Genomic DNA, 17,892 nt, shown 5'->3' on the forward strand with positions numbered 1-17,892 from the left:
AGCTTCCTTCCACAGTTACTGCCTCTCACAATTTAGTGGTTTCTTTTCATTTTTTCTTAGATTGCCAATACATGTTTAACCCATTTCTTAAGTTATCTCTGCTGAAGTAACCAGTGTGATTTTTTTTTCCCCCTTTCTTTTGAGAACAGGTTTCATTCTGTTGCCCAGATTGGAGTGCAGTGGTGCAATCACGGCCACTGCAGCCTCGACCTCCAGGGCTCAATCGATCCTCCCAGCTTGGCCTCCCAAGTAGCTGGGACTATAAGTGCACACCACCACACCTGGCTAATTTTTGTTTTTGTTTTTGTTTTTTTGACAGTTTGACTCTTGTTGCCCAGGCTGGAGTGCAGTGGTGTGATCTCGGCTCACTGCAACCTCTGAATCCCAGGTCCAAGTGATTCTCCTGCCTCGTCCTCCTGAGTAGCTGGGATTACAGTTGCATGCCACCATACCCAGCTAATTGTGTATTTTTGTTTGTTTGTTTTAGTAGAGATAGGGTTTCACCATGTTGGTCAGGCTGGTCTCAAACTCCTGACCTCGTGATATGCCCACCTCGGCCTCCCAAAGTGCTGGGATTATAGGCGTGTGCCACCATGCCTGGCCAATTTTTGTATTTTTTGTAGAGATAGGGTCTTGGTTTGTTGTCCAGACTGGTCTTTAACTCCTGGGCTCAAGCAATCCACCCAACTTAGTCTCCCAAAGTGCCGAGATTACAGGTGTGAGCCACCAAACCTGGCTGATTTCTTTCTCTTGACTAGGCTCTGGCTGGTCTCTCCAGGATGGAACTCTGGGACTGGTTTGAGTGTGCTCCTGGTCTTGAACGCACTGCTGCCTCACTTGCCAATGGGAAATGGCAAGTCAAAAATGCACAGCATGTAGCAGCATCATGACTCATGAAATGATCCTCTGAAGTTGATTTTGATGAAAGGTGGCTGCCACCTTTACCAATAGGAATACTAACGTCAAGGGCTGAGAAAGGAATGGCTTTCTCTGACTGCACTAGAGCACTTACAGAAAGAAAATGAGAAGTTTCAGGCTCGAGTCATGGTTAGAGAATCCACGTGCTTTTATGATGGGTCAGAACGAATCTCTTCTTTCTTGAGGTGTGGGTCAACCTCAGTGAAAACCAGACCCAAACTTTGTGGGTTGCAGAATTAAAATACTAGTTGAACTCACAGCCTTGCCACATTTCTCATGAAAAATTTAGGGCAGGCTGGGCGCAGTGGCTCACACCTGTAATCCCAGCACTTTGGGAGGCCAAGGCAGGTGGATCACGAGGTCAAGAGATCAAGACCATCCTGGCCAACATGGTGAAATTCCATCTCTACTAAAAGATATAAAAATTAGCTGGGCGTGGTGGCTGGCGCCTGTAATTTCAGCTACTCAGGAAGCTGAGGCAGGAGAATTGCTTGAACCCAGGGGGCGGAGGTTGCAGTGAGATCGCACCAGCACACTCCAGCTTAGCAATGGAGCGAGACTCCGCCTCAAAAAAAAAGAGAAGAGAGCCGGGCACGGTGGCTCAAGCCTGTAATCCCAGCACTTTGGGAGGCTGAGGCGGGTGGATCACAAGGTCAAGAGATCGAGACTATCTTGGTCAACAAGGTGAAACCCCATCTCTACTAAAAATACAAAAAAATTAGCTGGGCATGGGGGTGCGTGCCTGTAATCCCAGCTACTCAGGAGGCTGAGACAGGAGAATTGCCTGAACCTAGGAGGCAGAGGTTGCGGTGAGCCGAGATCGTGCCATTGCACTCCAGCCTGGGTAACAAGAGTGAAACTCCATCTCAAAAAAAAAAAAAAAAAAAAAAAAGAGAAGAATTTAGGTCATTGATTTAGAAAGATTGGAAGCCTGAAATTCTGAGTAGGGCATCCAGGCAAACTCAGATAAATCTGAGAATCCCAAACCCCCAAATGTCTCTGAGCTTCCTTCCCTTCCGTGGGAGGGACATGGCTTGCCTTCTCATGTCTGAGAGGGAAAGCCTTTCCTTGCTTGAAGGCCAGCAATCATCTCACCTGGGACAGTGGACTTATATGGAGATGTCCATTCTCTCCAAGACCCACTCCATGTACCACTTAATCACCCCTAAAATTGTATCTAGCATCAGATTTCAGCATGCCTCAGAACACAAAGGAGATAGTAAATACTACAAAATGATCTTGCCATTTATTGAAATGATTTTGCCATTTATAGAAACAAAAACCTAAGGAGTGTGTTTGGCAGTGGCTAGACCTAGGAGGAATGAATGGAACACTAGACAGGGCTGAATTTATTTATATGGGTGCTCTTACCAGACAGTCTGGATTTACTGGGCCAACTCATGCAGTTAGAAGTTGCACAGTTTGCTGGGTGGCTTGATTAAAACTTGGACTCATTGAGGATCATGGGACTCAAGTGACAAAAGTCTTTAAAAACCCTGGGCATGGTGGTTCACACCTGTAAACCCAGCACTTTGGGAAATTGAGGTGGGCAGATCACCTGAGATCGGGAGTTCAAGACCAGCCTGCACAACATGGTAAAACCCTATCTCTACTAAATATTTTTTAAAAGGCCAGGCACGGTGGCTCATGCCTGTAATCCTAGCACTTTGGGAGGCTGAGGTGAGCTACTCTGAAGGCTGAGGCAGGAGAATCGCTTGAACCAGGGAGGTGGAGGTTGCAGTGAGTGAAGATCGTACCACTGCACTCCAGCCTAGGTGACAGGACAAGACTCCATCTCCAAAAAAAAAAAAAAAAAAAAAACACATTTCAGCATATGAGGCCGGGTGTGATGGCTCATGCGTGTAATCCCAGCACTTTGGGAGGCTGAGGCAGGTGGATCACGAGGTCAAGAGATCGAGACCAACCTGGCCAACACGGTGAAACCCCGTCTCTACTAAAAATACAAAAAAATTAGCTGGGGGTGGTGGCACATGCCTGTGGTCTGGGAGGCTGAGGCAGAAGAATTGCTTGAACCCAGGAGGCAGAGGTTGCAGTGAGCTGAGATTGTGCCACTGCACTCCGGCCTGGGTGACAGAGCGAGATGCTATCTCAAAAAAGAAAAAAAAAATTAGCCAGGAATGGTGATGCATGCCTGTAGTACCAGCTACTTGGAGGCCGAGGCAGTAGAATCACCTGAGCCTGGGAGGCAGAGGTTGCAATGAGCTGAGATTGCACCATTACACTCCAGCCTGGGTGACAGAGGGAGACTCCATTTCAAACAAACAAACAAACAAATACCAGACAGAGGGTGGGCATAAGACCACCACGGGCAGCAAGAGTACAGTGAGAATCAGAATTTTATGACCTACAGGGAATCTCAGGGGTGGATAATTAATCACTGCATTTCCAGGGATGAAACAGGTAGCCTGCTGAAGTCTACTGAAATATTATTTGATTCATCTTTATAACAGAAAATATTTCTGATTTCAGAAACCCAACTTAAGTGCCCATAATAGGAAGCTATAACTTTTCACCTAGTTCTGGACCTAAGACAATTCATAGCCCTAGAGCCCCATGGTGGAAGGGAGATGAGGTTTCTACAGTACTGGCATCCAAGGTACCTGTAATTATTTACTAAGGTGACTGTGCATCTTTTGAGGAGTACTAGATACTGGCTCTGTCTTGGTCTGTTCAGGCTGCCGTAACAAAATACCATAGACTGGGCAGCTTATAAACAACAGAAATTTATTTCTCACCATTCTGGAGACTGGGAAGTCCAAGATCAAGGTGCTGGGTGAGGGCCTGTTCCTCATAGACAGCCATCTTCTCACTGTAACTTTACGTGGTGAAAGACACAAGGCATCTCTCTGGGGGTCTCTTTTATAATGGCACTAATTCATTAGTGAGGGCAGAGCCCTCAGGACCTAATCATCTGCCAAAAACCTTCCAAATGCCATCACCTTGGGGGGTAAGATTTCAGCATATAACCGGGCGTGGTGGCTCATGCCTGTAACCCTAGCACTTTGGGAACCCAGGGCAGGCAGATTGCCTGAGCTCAGGAGTTTGAGACCAGCCTGGGCAACACAGTGAAACCCTGTCTCTGTTAAAATACAAAAAAAATTAGCTGGGTGTGGTGACGGGCACCTGTAGTCCCAGCTACTCAGGGGGCTGAGGCAGGAGAATCACTTGAACCCAGGAGGTGGAGGTTGCAGCAAGCAGAGATTGCTCCACTGCATTCCAGCCTGGGTAACAGAGCAAGACTCCATCTCAAAAAAAAAAAAAAAAAGGATTTCAGCATACGAGGCTGGATGCAATGGCTCATACCTGTAATCCCAGCACTTTGGGAGGCCTAAATAGGCAAATCACTTGAGGTCAGGAGTTTGAGTCCAGCCTGGCCAACATGGTGAAACCCTGTCTCTACTAAAAGTATGAAAATTAGCTGGGCATGGTGGCATGCACCTGTAATCCCAGCCACTCGGGAGGCTGAGGCACAAGAATTGCTTGAACCCCGGAGGCAGAGGTTGCAGTGAGCAAAGATTGCACCACTGCACTCCAGGGTGACAGACTGAGACTCTGTCTCAAAAAGAAAAGGTGGGACAGGGTGGCTCACACCTGTCATTTTAGCACTTGGGGAGCCTGAGGTTGGTGGATCACCTGAGGTCAGGAGTTTGAGACCAGTCTGGCCAACATGGTGAAACCCTGTCTCTACTAAAATACAAAAATTAGCTGGATATGGTGGTGGGCACCTGTAATGAGAGCTACTTGGGAGGCTGGGGCAAGAGAATCACTTGAACCCAGAAGTGGAAGTTGCAGTGAGCTGAGATTGTGCCACTGCACACCAGCCTGGGTGACAGAGTGAAATTCTGTCTCAAAAAAAAAAAAAAAAAAGATTTTAGCGTATTAATTTTGGGGGAACAGAAACATTTAGTCCATTGCAGGCTCTAAATAGATGATTATAATTTTTGGCAACACAAAATACCACTGTGGTCCACGTGTCACAAACTAGGGGCTTATGGATGAGTAGGTGAAAGAATAAAGTTTTGGCCTATTGTGGGCCCAGTAGATCCACAGACCCATCTTATGGTCATTTCTGCGTTCTTGAATGTATGATTGGAATAGACATATTCAATAACTGGCAAAACCCCCACATTGACTCCCTGATCAGTCTGTGGAGTGAAGATTATTAATGGTAGGTAGAGCCCATTAGAAGCCTTTGGAATTTCCCTTCTTTATACTTAATCAAAAGTAACACTGGCCGGGCGCGGTGGCTCAAGCCTGTAATCCCAGCACTTTGGGAGGCTGAGGTGGGTGGATCACGAGGTCAAGAGATCAAGACCATCCTGGTCAACATGGTGAAACCCCGCCTCTACTAAAAATACAAAAAAAATTAGCTGGGCATGGTGGCACGTGTCTGTAATCCCAGCTACTCAGGAGGCTGAGGCAGGAGAATTGCCTGAACCCAGGAGGCGGAGGTTGCGGTGAGCCGAGATTGTGCCATTGCATTCCAGCCTGGGTAACAAGAGCGAAACTCCGTCTCAAAAAAAAAAAAAAAAAAAAAAAGTAACACCATTTCCCCAGGGAGAACTGCAGAGAATGATGACATTAAAGACTTGAAATACATGGGGGTGGTAATTCCTGTCTCATTCCCATTTTATTTACCTGTTTGAAGCATACAAAGCATGATCTTGGAGAACAGCTGTGGATTAGATGTACTGTGGGCTATTTCTACTCATACTTCCGGCACCAAATGCATGTTTTTTTTTTTTTTTTTTCCCCACACTCACAACCAGTTCTCCAGCTTTCTAGACACCAGCTGGGTATCCAGTGATTTGATTCGATTCCAACACTAACTACTTGGAGTTAGTGCACACCCCATAGGTTAAAGGCACAGTCCCACTATACTGGCCCTACTCCACATATCTGTCGCAAGTCTGGGCCTTCCATACCTCTGACCAACCAGCTAACAATTGGAGATTCCCACAATCCCCTTCTCATGTTTGATAATTTACTAGACTAGCTCACAGAACTCAGAAAGGCATTTTGCATACTAATACTGGCTTAATATAAAGTATACAACTCAGGGACAGCCAAATGGAGGAGAATAGGGTAAGGCACGTGCAAATGTTCCTGGAACCGAGCCGGGTCCGGCTGCGTTTTCTCGTGGCACAGTAACAAGAAGCAGGCAAGCTAGGAAAGAAGGGAACTTACTGCTGTCACCAGATGCAGGGAGAAGGCTGGAGATAATTCCACCAGACCAACTCAAAGTGTTACCATTTTCTTACTGCTTATACAGGTTGGGGTTCTGTGCCTGTGTGCAGTATAGCATTTGCCTAAGTCTATAAGTAAATAATTTTGTTTCAACTAGAAAGTCAGAGGCCAAAAAAATGCTTGCTAAGTCTGACTAAGCTGTGAGCGCCCCAGTACCTTCAAGGCTTGTCTACTCTAGTACCAGAGTGATTATTTCTATCTTATCTCATTAACAGCTCAGTCCAGAGAGCTGCCTTAGACTGTCCAATAAATCTATTCAAACAGCTGCCTCTGTTACCTTGACTTGTCTCAGATTTTGTCGACCTGAAACAGGTCTTGGCACTAGGAATGTAAGGCTCTCTCCATTATTTTGGCTTGCTCCAAGTTAGGGAGAAGACTATGCAAGGCTCCTACTGACCATATGTTTCATGTCTAGCTTTGATGTCTGGGCACCAATTTTCCTAGGTTTAACTATTTGCTCAGTGTTAAGGCAGCCCTGTGGAAATTTGTCGGTGTAACTGGAGTGCTACGCAGGCCTGTGTGTGTGACTGTCATGGAGGGCCTATGCATGTGATTGTCAAGGAGAACTGTCCTGCCACAGGAAGGCCTGCTCTCTCTGGCCACACCACCCTCCCAGCACCTTGATGTGTTCAACCTAGGAGCTCTCTGAAGCTCATAGTTTAGGGGACTTTATGGAGGTTTAGGTTTTATTACATAGGCATGATTGATTACATCATTAGCCACTGGTAATTGAAGTTGATCTCAGCCCTTCACTGCTGTCTGGAGATTGGGGGCCAGGGTTGAAAGTTCCAACCCTCTCCTTACAAGGCTGTTTCCTCAGGCAATTAGCCCCCAACCCTGATGCTGTCTAGGGGCTCACCAAGAGTCATCTCATTAGCATAAACACAGGGTTTTTTTGGGGGGGACAGGTTTCACTCTTGTTGCCCAGGCTGGAGTGCAATGGCACGATCTCAGCTCACTGCAACCTCTGCCTCCTGAGTTCAAGCTATTTTCCTGCCTCAGCCTACTGAATAGCTGGGATTACGGGCATGTGCCACTGCACCCGGCTAATTTTGTATTTTTAGTGGAGATGGCGTTTCTCCATGTTGGTCAGGCTGATCTTGAACTCCTCACCTCAGGTGATCTGCTCGCCTTGGCCTCCCAAAGTGCTGGGATTTTAGGAATGAGCCACTGCGCCCAGCCGAAAGAGGCTTATGAATAACAGAAGATACTCCTTTCAACTCTATCACTCAGGGAATTACAAAGATTTTAGGAGCTCTGTGCCAGGAACCAGGGATGAAGACCAGATATATATTTCATATTATGTTGTAGTATCACAAGATGGTTACTTCAATTGCAGCTACTATCCCAGATATGGATTCTTTATTGGAACAAATCAGCATAGTCCTTGGTATGCAGATACTGATTTGGAAAAAAGATTTTTTTCTTATGCAAAATTTCAGGGACCACCAGAAGTAATTTGCTTTAACCTAACATAGTCAACTATATACCTTTTTGCTCTTGCCTCAGGGCCTTCTCGACTCTCTTGCTGTCTTTCGTAATCTAGTCCACAGGATCTTGATTGTCTTGATATCCCATAGAATGTCACATCGGTTGACTACATTGATAAATCGTGTGTACTGGGGTCAAGCATTCAAGATAAAACAAGATCAAGAGACCCATGGAAAAGTGGGTGTGATGGCAGGGATGGAAGCTGTGCATGGGCTCAACCACATGGACTTACTTCACCTCAGCTGAACTGGCTATAGCCACTGCTGAGGACTTACCCTGACAATATGGCACTATTTCCCAGGCAGAACTTGTTGCTACCTGATGTTATGCTGATTGCATTAGACTCCTTCCATCATGGAAGAAACAATGACTTGTCCTCACTAGCCAAGAGCATTCTAGGCCAGGTGCAGTGGCTCACACCTGTAATCCTAACACTTTGGGGGGCCAAGGGGTGGGTGGATCACCTGAGGTCAGAAGTTCGAGACCAGCCTGGCCAACATGGTAAAACCCCATCTCTACTAATAAGACAAAAATTAGCTGGGCATGGTGGTGCATTCCTGTAATCTCAAGTACTTTGGAGGCTGAGGCAGAAGAATCGCTTGAACCCAGGAGGCGGAGGAGGTTGCAGTTAGGCGAGATCATGCCATTGCACTCCAGCCTGGGCAGCAAGAGCAAAACTCCATCTTGAAAAAGAAAAAGATCATTCTAATAAATGTAGGTTTTCTTTCCTTTCTCATAATGCTTCTTCTAGAACCTCCATCCATATACTTATAGAGTACCTTATTAAAAATCATGGTATTCTTTTTTTTCTTTTTTTTGAGATGGAGTCTCACTCATTCTGTCACCCAGGCTGGAGTGCAGTGGTGCGATCTTGGTTCACTGCAGCCTCTGCCTCCCAGGTTCAAGCAATTCTCTGCCTCAGCGTTCCAAGTAGCTGGGATTACAGGCATATGCCACCATACCTGGCTAATTTTTGTATTTTTAGTAGAGATGGGGTTTCGTCATGTTGGCCAGGCTGGTCTTGAACTCCTGGCCTCAAGTGATCTGCCCTCCCTTGGCCTTCCAAAGTGTTGGGATTACAGGCATGAGCCACCGCACCCGGCCCAAAATCATGTTTTTCTATACAATATTGCTTCTTCCCTAGGAATTAATTTTTAGCAAAAAAATTGGGCAATAGATTCATGCATATAGAGTTCAGTGGTTTTCCTATGTACCTCACTCCCAGAAGCAGCTGTCCTGGTAAAATGGTGGAAAAGCCAACTGAATACCTGGTTATTTATTTATTTACTTATTTATTTTGAGACGTAGTCTTGCTCTGTTGCCCAGACTGGAATGCAGTGGCATGATCTTGGCTCACTCAACTTCTGCCTCCAGGATTCAAGCGATTTTCTTGCCTCAGCCTCCTGAGTAGTTGGGATTACAGGCATGTGCTACCACACCTGGCTGATTTTTGTATTTTTAGTAGAGACAAGGCTTCACCATGTTGGCCAGGCTAGTGTTGAACTCCTGACATCAAGTGATCTGCTGGCCTCGGCCTTCCAAAGTGCTGGGATTATAGGTGTCAGCCACTGCGCCTGGCCTGGTTATTTATTTATTTTTTTTGAGACGGAGTTTCGCTCTTGTTACCCAGGCTGGAGTGCAATGGCGTGATCTCGGCTCACCGCAACCTCCGCCTCCTGGGTTCAAGCAATTCTCCTGCCTCAGCTTCCTGAGTAGCTGGGATTACAGGCATGTGCCACCATGCCCAGCTACTTTTTTGTATTTTTAGTAGAGATGGGGTTTCACCATGTTGACCAGGATGGTCTCGATCTCTTGACCTCATGATCCATCCGCCTCGGCCTCCCAAAGTGCTGGGATTACAGGCTTTAGCCACCGCGCCCGGCTGGCCTGGTTGTTTTTTAAATAGTAAGGATATAACAATAAGGTTTTGATGTAAGTGATTAGCTCTACAATTCTCTAGATTACAGGATATTCAGCTTGACTGGGACAATCTAAGAGGAGTGATTATTATTGCTCAGAAATACTTACTTTTTAATGTATTTTTTGAGACAGAGTTTTGCTCTTGTTGCCTAGGCTGGAATGCAATGGCGTGATCTTGGCTAACCGCAAACTCTGCCTCCTGATTTCACTTGATTCTTCTGTCTCAGCCTCTTGAGTAGCTGGGATTACAGGCATGCACCACCACACCCAGCTAATTTTGTATTTTTAGTAGAGACGGGGTTTCTCCATGTGGGTTAGGCTAGTCTCAAAGTCTCGATCTCAGGTGATCTGCCTGCCTCAGCCTCCCAAAGTACTGGGACTACAGGCTTGAACCACCGTGCCTGGCCAGAAATATTTATTAATGCCATGACTTTTCCTCAGAGATGGATATTATGACAGTTGGGATTTTTTTCCCCCTTTTCATTTGGAAAGAGGATGAAAATGTCTTTGTTTTCCATCAAAATAATTGCATCTTGTTTGATGCAGACATAAACTTGCTCTCGTATTGACATTCAGAAATGGTGGGTACAGAGTAGCCAAAGGCGTGGACTGTGCCAGGTATTAAGCTGTTGACTCTTCATCACAAAACCCATGTTCTATACCTGTTTCGCGATGCTGGTGGGACTCTGAAAACTGCTTCTCTCCTTTGCCAGCTGGCCTTTTGCTAGGATCTGTCAATAGTGGGTACTAGAGAGAGAGTGAAAGTTGGAAAAGGGAACAAGAAGCTTCTCTCCTGTTTGCTTGTTATTTCTGCCAGTATCACCAGAAGATGGACCTGCTGTCTGGTAGCAGCAGTTGTTTCCAGCTTCCCATTTCTTTTTGGACTCCCAGGACTCATCAACTCTCCTTAGAGGTACCCGCACCAGCCAGGCAGTGGCCTCCTCATCAAAGGCCTGAGTCCCAGCTTCCTTGGGCTTCTTTTCTGAACTTCCAGGCTGTGATAATCTGGCCTCTTTCTTTTGCCCCTTCAGCAACAGGAGCTGCTTCCTTCATTTATTGTATGTTTCCTCAGAGTAATAAGGTCCTTATGCTGCCTGTGAAATAGTATAGTATTATTTGGAGATAGTCTGATTAATTGAAGATATGTATTGCAAACCTTACAACAACCATTAAAACTTGTTTAAGGCACTTAGTGGTTTAATATACTGTATTAGAGTGTCAACACTTAGTGCCATTTTCCTCCTTTTCTGTTCTCCCTTGGATTGCTAGATCTGGAAGCTTGGGAACTACACTTCCCAGCATTCCTTGCCAGAGGGTTACTACATAGATTCTGCCAATGAGAAGTACACTTGTTTCTTATTATTTGTGGTGGTTTTGCCCTATAAAGTCTCTGTGAACACTAAATAAGCAAATACTGAAACATTGCTCCTGGGGGAAATGCAGTGTTAGGTTCCTCTGAGCCTCTGGTCACGACATTTTCATCAACCAATCAATATATAATCTGGCCTGATGCAGTGGCCCACTTCTGTAATCCCAGCACTTTGGGAGGCCAAGGCGGCCAGATCACATTTGGTCAGGAGTTCAAGACCAGCCTGGCTAATATGGTGAAACCCTATCTTTACTAAAAATACAAAAATTAGCTGGGTGTGGTGATGCAAACCTGTAATCCCAGCTACTCGGTAGGCTGAGGCAGGAGAATTGCTTGAACCTGGGAGGTGGAGGTTGCAGTGAGCCAGGATTTCACCACTGCACTCCAGCTTGGGTGACAGAGTGAGACTCCGTCTCAAAAAAAATAAAATCAGCTGGGCGCGGTGGCTCAAGCCTGTAATCCCAGCACTTTGGGAGGCTGAGGCGGGTGGATCACGAGGTCGAGAGATCGAGACCATCCTGGTGAACATAGTGAAACCCCGTCTCTACTAAAAATACGAAAAATTAGCTGGGCATGGTGGCACGTGCCTGTAATCCCAGCTACTCAGGAGGCTGAGGCAGGAGAATTGCTTGAGCCCAGGAGGCGGAGGTTGTGGTGAGCTGAGATCGTGCCATTGCACTCCAGCCTGGGTAACAAGAGCAAAACTCCGTCTCAAAAAAAAAATAATAAAATAAAATAAAATCAACATATAATCTTATTATGTGTGTTACTGTTTAGAGACACTTTGTTAATATACATTGTTAAATTGTTAACCTTGAACTCACCTGGGTGTGGTGGCTCATGTCTGTAATCCTAGCACTTTGGGAGACTGAGGTGAGTGGATCACCTGAGGTCAGGAGTTGGTGACCAGCCTGGCCAACGTGGTGAAACCCCGTCTCTATGAAAAATAAAAAAATTAGCTGGGCATGGTGGCATACACATATAATCCCAGCAACCTGGGAGGCTGAGACAGGAGAATCACTGGGACCCAGGAGGTAGAGACTGTAGTGAGCCGAGATCACACCACTGCACTCCAGCCTGGGTGACAGAGCGAGACTCCATCTCAGAAGAAACAAAGAAAACAAAAACAACCAAAACAAACACACACACACACACACACACACACACAAAATCCACACACACACATAAACACACATATATAAAACTCACACCCAACAGCACTATAACTTATGGCTGAATGAAGCTTTATCTAACTCACATATGTTCTCAGTAAGGTCCTGCCACAGCCAGCTCGTGCTCAGGAACACCAGACAGCAGTTCAGCGCTATACCTGGGGCCACTTTAATCAGTGAAATCACCCAGAAAAAAATACAAAAATATAAAAAATATAGCACTAAATAGATGGAGAAAAGACATTTATTTATAGTACAAGAGTTGAAATAAGAAGGCAGAGTGTTGTTTGACCTCAGCAGGGAACATATATATTGACCAATGCAAATTTTTTGCTGCTCTGTGCATGTCCATGAATGACCACAAAAGTGCTGTGAGTATTCATTCTGGGATACAAAAAAAGTGTAGCAAGCAGGCTAATTCACAAATATGGAACTGGAATCCATGAACAACGAGGATCAACCGTATGTCTGTTTCAGCATGCCCACTTCTGCCATCTGCCAGGGTAGAGGAAGATGGTAAAGAATTTCCACTTCACTGAGGATTGGCCATTGTTTTTGCCAGGCTTCTGAGAGCCACCCCAGTAACTGGGTTCCTTACTGGGGTATTAAATCCCTTGTCCTGGCTGGGCATGGTGGCTCATGCCTATAATCCTAGCACTTTGGGAGATTGAGGTGGGCGGATCACTTGAGTCAGGAGTTTGAGACCAGCCTGGCCAACATGGTGAAACCCCATCTCTAATTAAAAAAAAATATTAGCTGGGTGTGGAGGCATGCACCTGTAGTCCCAGCTGCTTGAGAGGCTGAGGCAGGAGAACTTTTTTTTTCTTTTTTTTTTTTTTAGTCCTTACAAGACTTGAACTGCCTGAAGAGAACTCCTTGAACTTGGGAGATGGAGGGTGCAGTGAGCTGAGATTGCACCACTGCACTCCAGCCTGGGCAACAAAGCAAGACTCTGTCTCAAATCAGTCAGTCAGTCAGTCAATCAATCAATCAATACCTTGTCCTGAGAAAGTGTCCCTAAGTTAATGATTTCTTGCTTATCAAATCTTACATTCCAAGTTCCCTGATCAAGTACCTGCCAAATCCAATCCCAGTGGTACTCCCTTGGCTTGAACCAGTATAAACTGGTTAATTTTTGCAATTTATGGATAGCATCTCTGTTCTCCCTTGTTTGGTCCAGTGCATCCCCAGCCAGGTTACTTTGGGATTTAATCCTAGTTTTCAGCCTGGCAGCCAGGAGTGGAAGCAGGGGCAGCAACCAAATGGGCATGAGTTGCCTGTGCAGAAGAGCCTCTGTAGCATCTTCCAGCACAGCAATACCTCCAGTGCTAACTCAGGACAGGCAGGCCAACTTGGGAAGCCCAGAGAGGCCTGGGGTACATGTCATGGAGTCAACATCCTCAGGGATATCCATCCAGATGTTCTTATCCTATGTTTCAGAATCCTTGGTTAACCCCAGCAGGGGATCCTGACACTTACATAATAGAATTTCCTTTCCTGAGTATTCAAACATCTCTGGGGCTCTGGAGTGTAGCTTAGCTCTTCAGTCTGCAACTCAACTGTGTCTGTCCTTCATCCCCAGAGATGATAGGAGCCTCTTTATAAGCTGCCACCAAAGCTCTCTGGTTCTCAGGCTTAGCCATTAACTGCTCCTTAACAGCTCTCAGTCTCTTCTTATCCTTCTGCAACACAGCCAGTCAACTAACTTCCTCTGTCTTTGTCCACATTGTTCTCCCCATATTTTTCAGACTCTGGAAAATATGTGCCCACCATAGCATTCTCCTCCATGGGGATATTTTCCCAGGTTGCCGTCAGTGAAATAATTAGCAAGTAAGCCACCACCTTGTTCCAGAGACTATCTATGCTCCAGCAGGAGGGTATTCTCTTATCTACTGGGCAGTGGGTGAACCATTCCAAATCCACAACTCACCACCTATTTTCAGTGCCTATTCCTGGTACTTCTTGTGTCTGTCCAGGTTCACTAAGGAGCAGGTGTGACAACAGAATTAAACATGCAAGAATTTTATCAGGGGAAATGGGCAGGGAGTTGGGACGGGTTGAGAGAGCCATCAGACTGTGAATCAAGTCTGACCTCAAGTGAAGGAGAGAGGGAAGGGAGTGTGTGGAAGCATGCCATACTACCACACAGTCCAACAAAGGGTCAGCAAGGCTGTCAGGCTGTCCTTGAGCCAAACATTATCACCAGATGACTCCCATTGTCACCCAGGGACAGGCCTGCCTTGGTATTCCTGCCATGGTCGGTCATTGGGTGCAGCCCATGGGTAACATGGCTTTGGTGCCAATGCTTTGATGGATTACAGAGTGCAGAAGTTGGGCCCTTGGTCAAATAAGCTCCCTATAGTTGAAAGTCTCTCGGGTGCATTCTCATGGTTACTACGGGATTAACTCACTTTTCCTTAGGAGCACCCTGTAAGATAGGTACTCTGGATATTATCTTCTCAGAAATGAGCAAACTGAGGCATAAAGAGTTTTGGACACTTGTCCAAGGCCACATAGATGGGAAGCAGAAAAGCCAAGATTGTTCCTAGAACTAAATTCAAAATTTCACTTTCAGTCCCTCATTCTTCCACCTCCTTCCTGCTGCCCATATTGATGGCTGTTTTCCCTGACACCCCTTGGTAGCACCTCACCATTGTACCTGTGTGCACAGGAAAAGCACCTGTGTCCCTAATGACAGTGCTCTTTCCTGCACCCTATTTTCTGTCTTCTGACTTCCCCAGAGATACTAACCACCAGGTTCTGGAGGATACTTTATTCCAGAATCCTTATAACACCTGGGTGTGGATGGCCTCTGCACAGGGGCTACCTCTTAGGCAACAGAAAAGAGTGGGTTATGCCCTGAATTAGTTATCTTTTGCTGTGTAACAATTTTATCACAAATGTGGCAGCTTAAAATAACACGCATGTGGCCAGGCATGGTGGCTTATGCCTGTAATCTCAGCACTTTGAGGGCCAAGGTGGGCGGATCACAAGATCAAGAGATCGAGACCATCCTGGCCAATATGGTGAAACTTTTGTATTTGTAAAAATACAAAAATTAGCTGGGCCTGGTGGTGTGAGCCTGTAATCCCAGCTACTCAGGAGGCTGAGGCAGGGGAATCGCTTGAACCCAGGAGGTGGAGGTTGCAGTGAGCCGAGATCGTGACACTGAACTCCAGCCTGGGTGACAGAGTGAGACGGCGTCTTAAAAAAACACAAAAAAACAAAACAAAAAACAAACAAACAAAAAACACCCACACATTTATTATCTCAATGTTTCTATAGGTTTCTATTCCTTTCCCTCATTGAGAGTGGCTAGGGACAGCTTAGCTAGGTACTCTTTTTCAGAGTCTCACAGGCTATAATCAAGGTGTTGGCTGTGGCTTCAGTCGCATCTGAGGTTCAACAGGTGAAGGATCTGCTTCTGAGTTCATGTGATTGTTGGCAGCATTCTGTTCCTTTCAGGCTACTGGGCTGAGGGCTTTCTTGCTGGCTGTTGGCTGGAGTCTGCCCTTAGTTCCTTGCAGCATGGGCCTCTCTACAGGGCAGCTCACAGCATGACAGCTTAGATCTTCAGGGCCAGCCGGAGAGTCTCCTAGCAAGATGGGTTACAGTTTAATGCAATCACATGCATCCTAAAACCTTTGCTTCATTCTATTGGCTAGGAGCAAGTCAGGTCCTGCCCGCACAAGGGCAGGGACTTCATGAGGTGGGGATTATGGGGGGCACCCTAGAGTCTGTCTGCCACACCTTCCTTTTGGTCAGCATCTCTAATGAGAACAACTCCTTGAACCATCCCAAAGTTTGGCTCTCCATGAAGTGTACGTCTGTGTGAAGACAGCTGGGTTGAGGATTGACCCTTGGTGATTCCTCCATCTTCCTTTCCTCCTCTGGCTCAAAAATTCTTTTCCCTCATTGAGAGTAACTCAAACATACTAGGTACTAAGAATGTGTTCATTACCCCAGCACGTGACACTTTACAACGACCTCTAGTGGACACAGCTAAGATCCTCTCCACATCCTGTTACACATATTTAAGCATGGGAATGAGGGATTGATCAGACTTTACAATAAATTTTATTTATTTATTTATTTATTGAGATGGAGTCTTGCTCTGTTGCTCAGGCTGGAGTACAGTGGCGTGATCTCAGCTTACTGTAGCCTCCACCTCCCGTGTTCAAGTGATTCTCCTGTCTCAGCCTCCCAAGAGCTGGGACTACAGGTGCATGCCACTGTACCTGGCTAATTTTTGTATTTTTAGTATAGACAGGGTTTTGCCGTGTTGGCCAGGCTGGTCTGGAACTCCTGACCTCAGGTGATCTTCCTGCCTCGGCTTCCGAAAGTGCTGGAATTACAGGTGTTAGCCACTGCCCCTGGCCAACAATAACTTTAAAAAATAGCTTTATTGAGTTATAATTAACCTACTCAAAGAGTATAATTTGGCCAGATGTGGCCAAGGGTTCCATTCGCTCCACCTTTGTTTGTTATTGTCTATCTTATTTGTTGTAGCCATCCTAATGGGTGTGAAGTGGTTTTGATTTGCATTTCCCCAATGGCTAATGATATTGAGTGCTTTTTCACGTGCTTATTGACCACTGTGTATCTTCTTTGGAGACATGTCTATTCAGATCCTTCTCTCTCTCTCTCTCTCAGACCAGACTTGGTTTTATTGCTTTAAGAAACCTATTATTTCTCATTTATCACCATCTAAGCTTTCTCTGTCTTCTTTAAAGTTGAACTCCCATCGTCCCTGCTTCATTTTTCTCTCATAGCACTTTTCTCTGTCTACCCTACTACTGTACATACTGATTTTAATAGCTGTCTTAGCCTACTAGAATGTCATGAGGCAGGGATTATGGGGGGCACCCTAGAGTCTGTCTGCCACACCTTCCTTTTGGTCAGCATCTCTAATGAGAACAACTCCTTGAACTATCCCAAAGTTTGGCTTTCCATGAAGTATAAGTCTGTGTGAAGACAGCTGGGTTGAGGATTGACCCTTGGTGATTTCTCCAACCCTCCTTTCCTCCTCTGGCTCAAAAATTCTTTTCCCTCATTGGGAGTAACTCAAACATACTAGATACTAAGAATGTGCTCATTACCCCAGCACATTGAATGTCAACTCCACGAGGACAAGAATTTTTGTCTCTTTTATTCACTTCTGTTTTCTCAGCATTTATAGTAGCACTTGGCACGTAGCAGAGAACCATTAGGTATTTGTAGAAAGAATGAATGCATCCTTCTGGAAGCAACGAGAATGAAAATTAAATGACCTTTTCTCAATTTAAAATTGGGTTTACAATAACTCTTAGTATATCACAAAAGAATCTGTGTTCATTGAAGAAAACTTAGAAAGTATGCATAGGCGTAATAAAATTATAGATACCATTTAGCAAGCATACATTGCACACACTGTGCTAAATTCCTTCTGTGCTTGCCCTAAGTCACACAGGTAAATATAATAGTAAGCAATGTTTATTGAACTCCTGTTAGGGACCAGGCCTTCTTCTATGTATTATCTCATTAATTCCTCCCAACAGCCTGTCTAAAGAGGCTGCTACTTTTATCATACTCATCTTTTAATAAAGAAACGGAGGCACACAGAGATGCTAAGTAACTTGCTCACATGCATGCATGCCATGCACACAGCTTGCTGGTGGCAGAGCCAGGGCAGAACCATTACACTATACTGTCTCTTGTTCTCTCTCTCTCTCTCTCTCTCTCTCTCTCTCTCTCTCTCTCTGAGACAGGGTCTCC

At 45.6% G+C, this 17,892-nt stretch overlaps 1 protein-coding gene across 1 annotated transcript in view; it reads left to right on the forward strand.

The window, feature by feature from the left end:
• Window positions 1-17,892, forward strand: part of RALGPS1 (Ral GEF with PH domain and SH3 binding motif 1) — a 378,783-nt gene that overhangs the window by 36,888 nt on the left and 324,003 nt on the right. The gene's annotated exons all lie outside the window — the stretch shown is intronic.

This window comes from Saimiri boliviensis, chromosome 2, assembly GCF_048565385.1.
Source record: "Saimiri boliviensis isolate mSaiBol1 chromosome 2, mSaiBol1.pri, whole genome shotgun sequence".
NCBI classification, from domain to species: Eukaryota; Metazoa; Chordata; class Mammalia; order Primates; family Cebidae; genus Saimiri; species Saimiri boliviensis.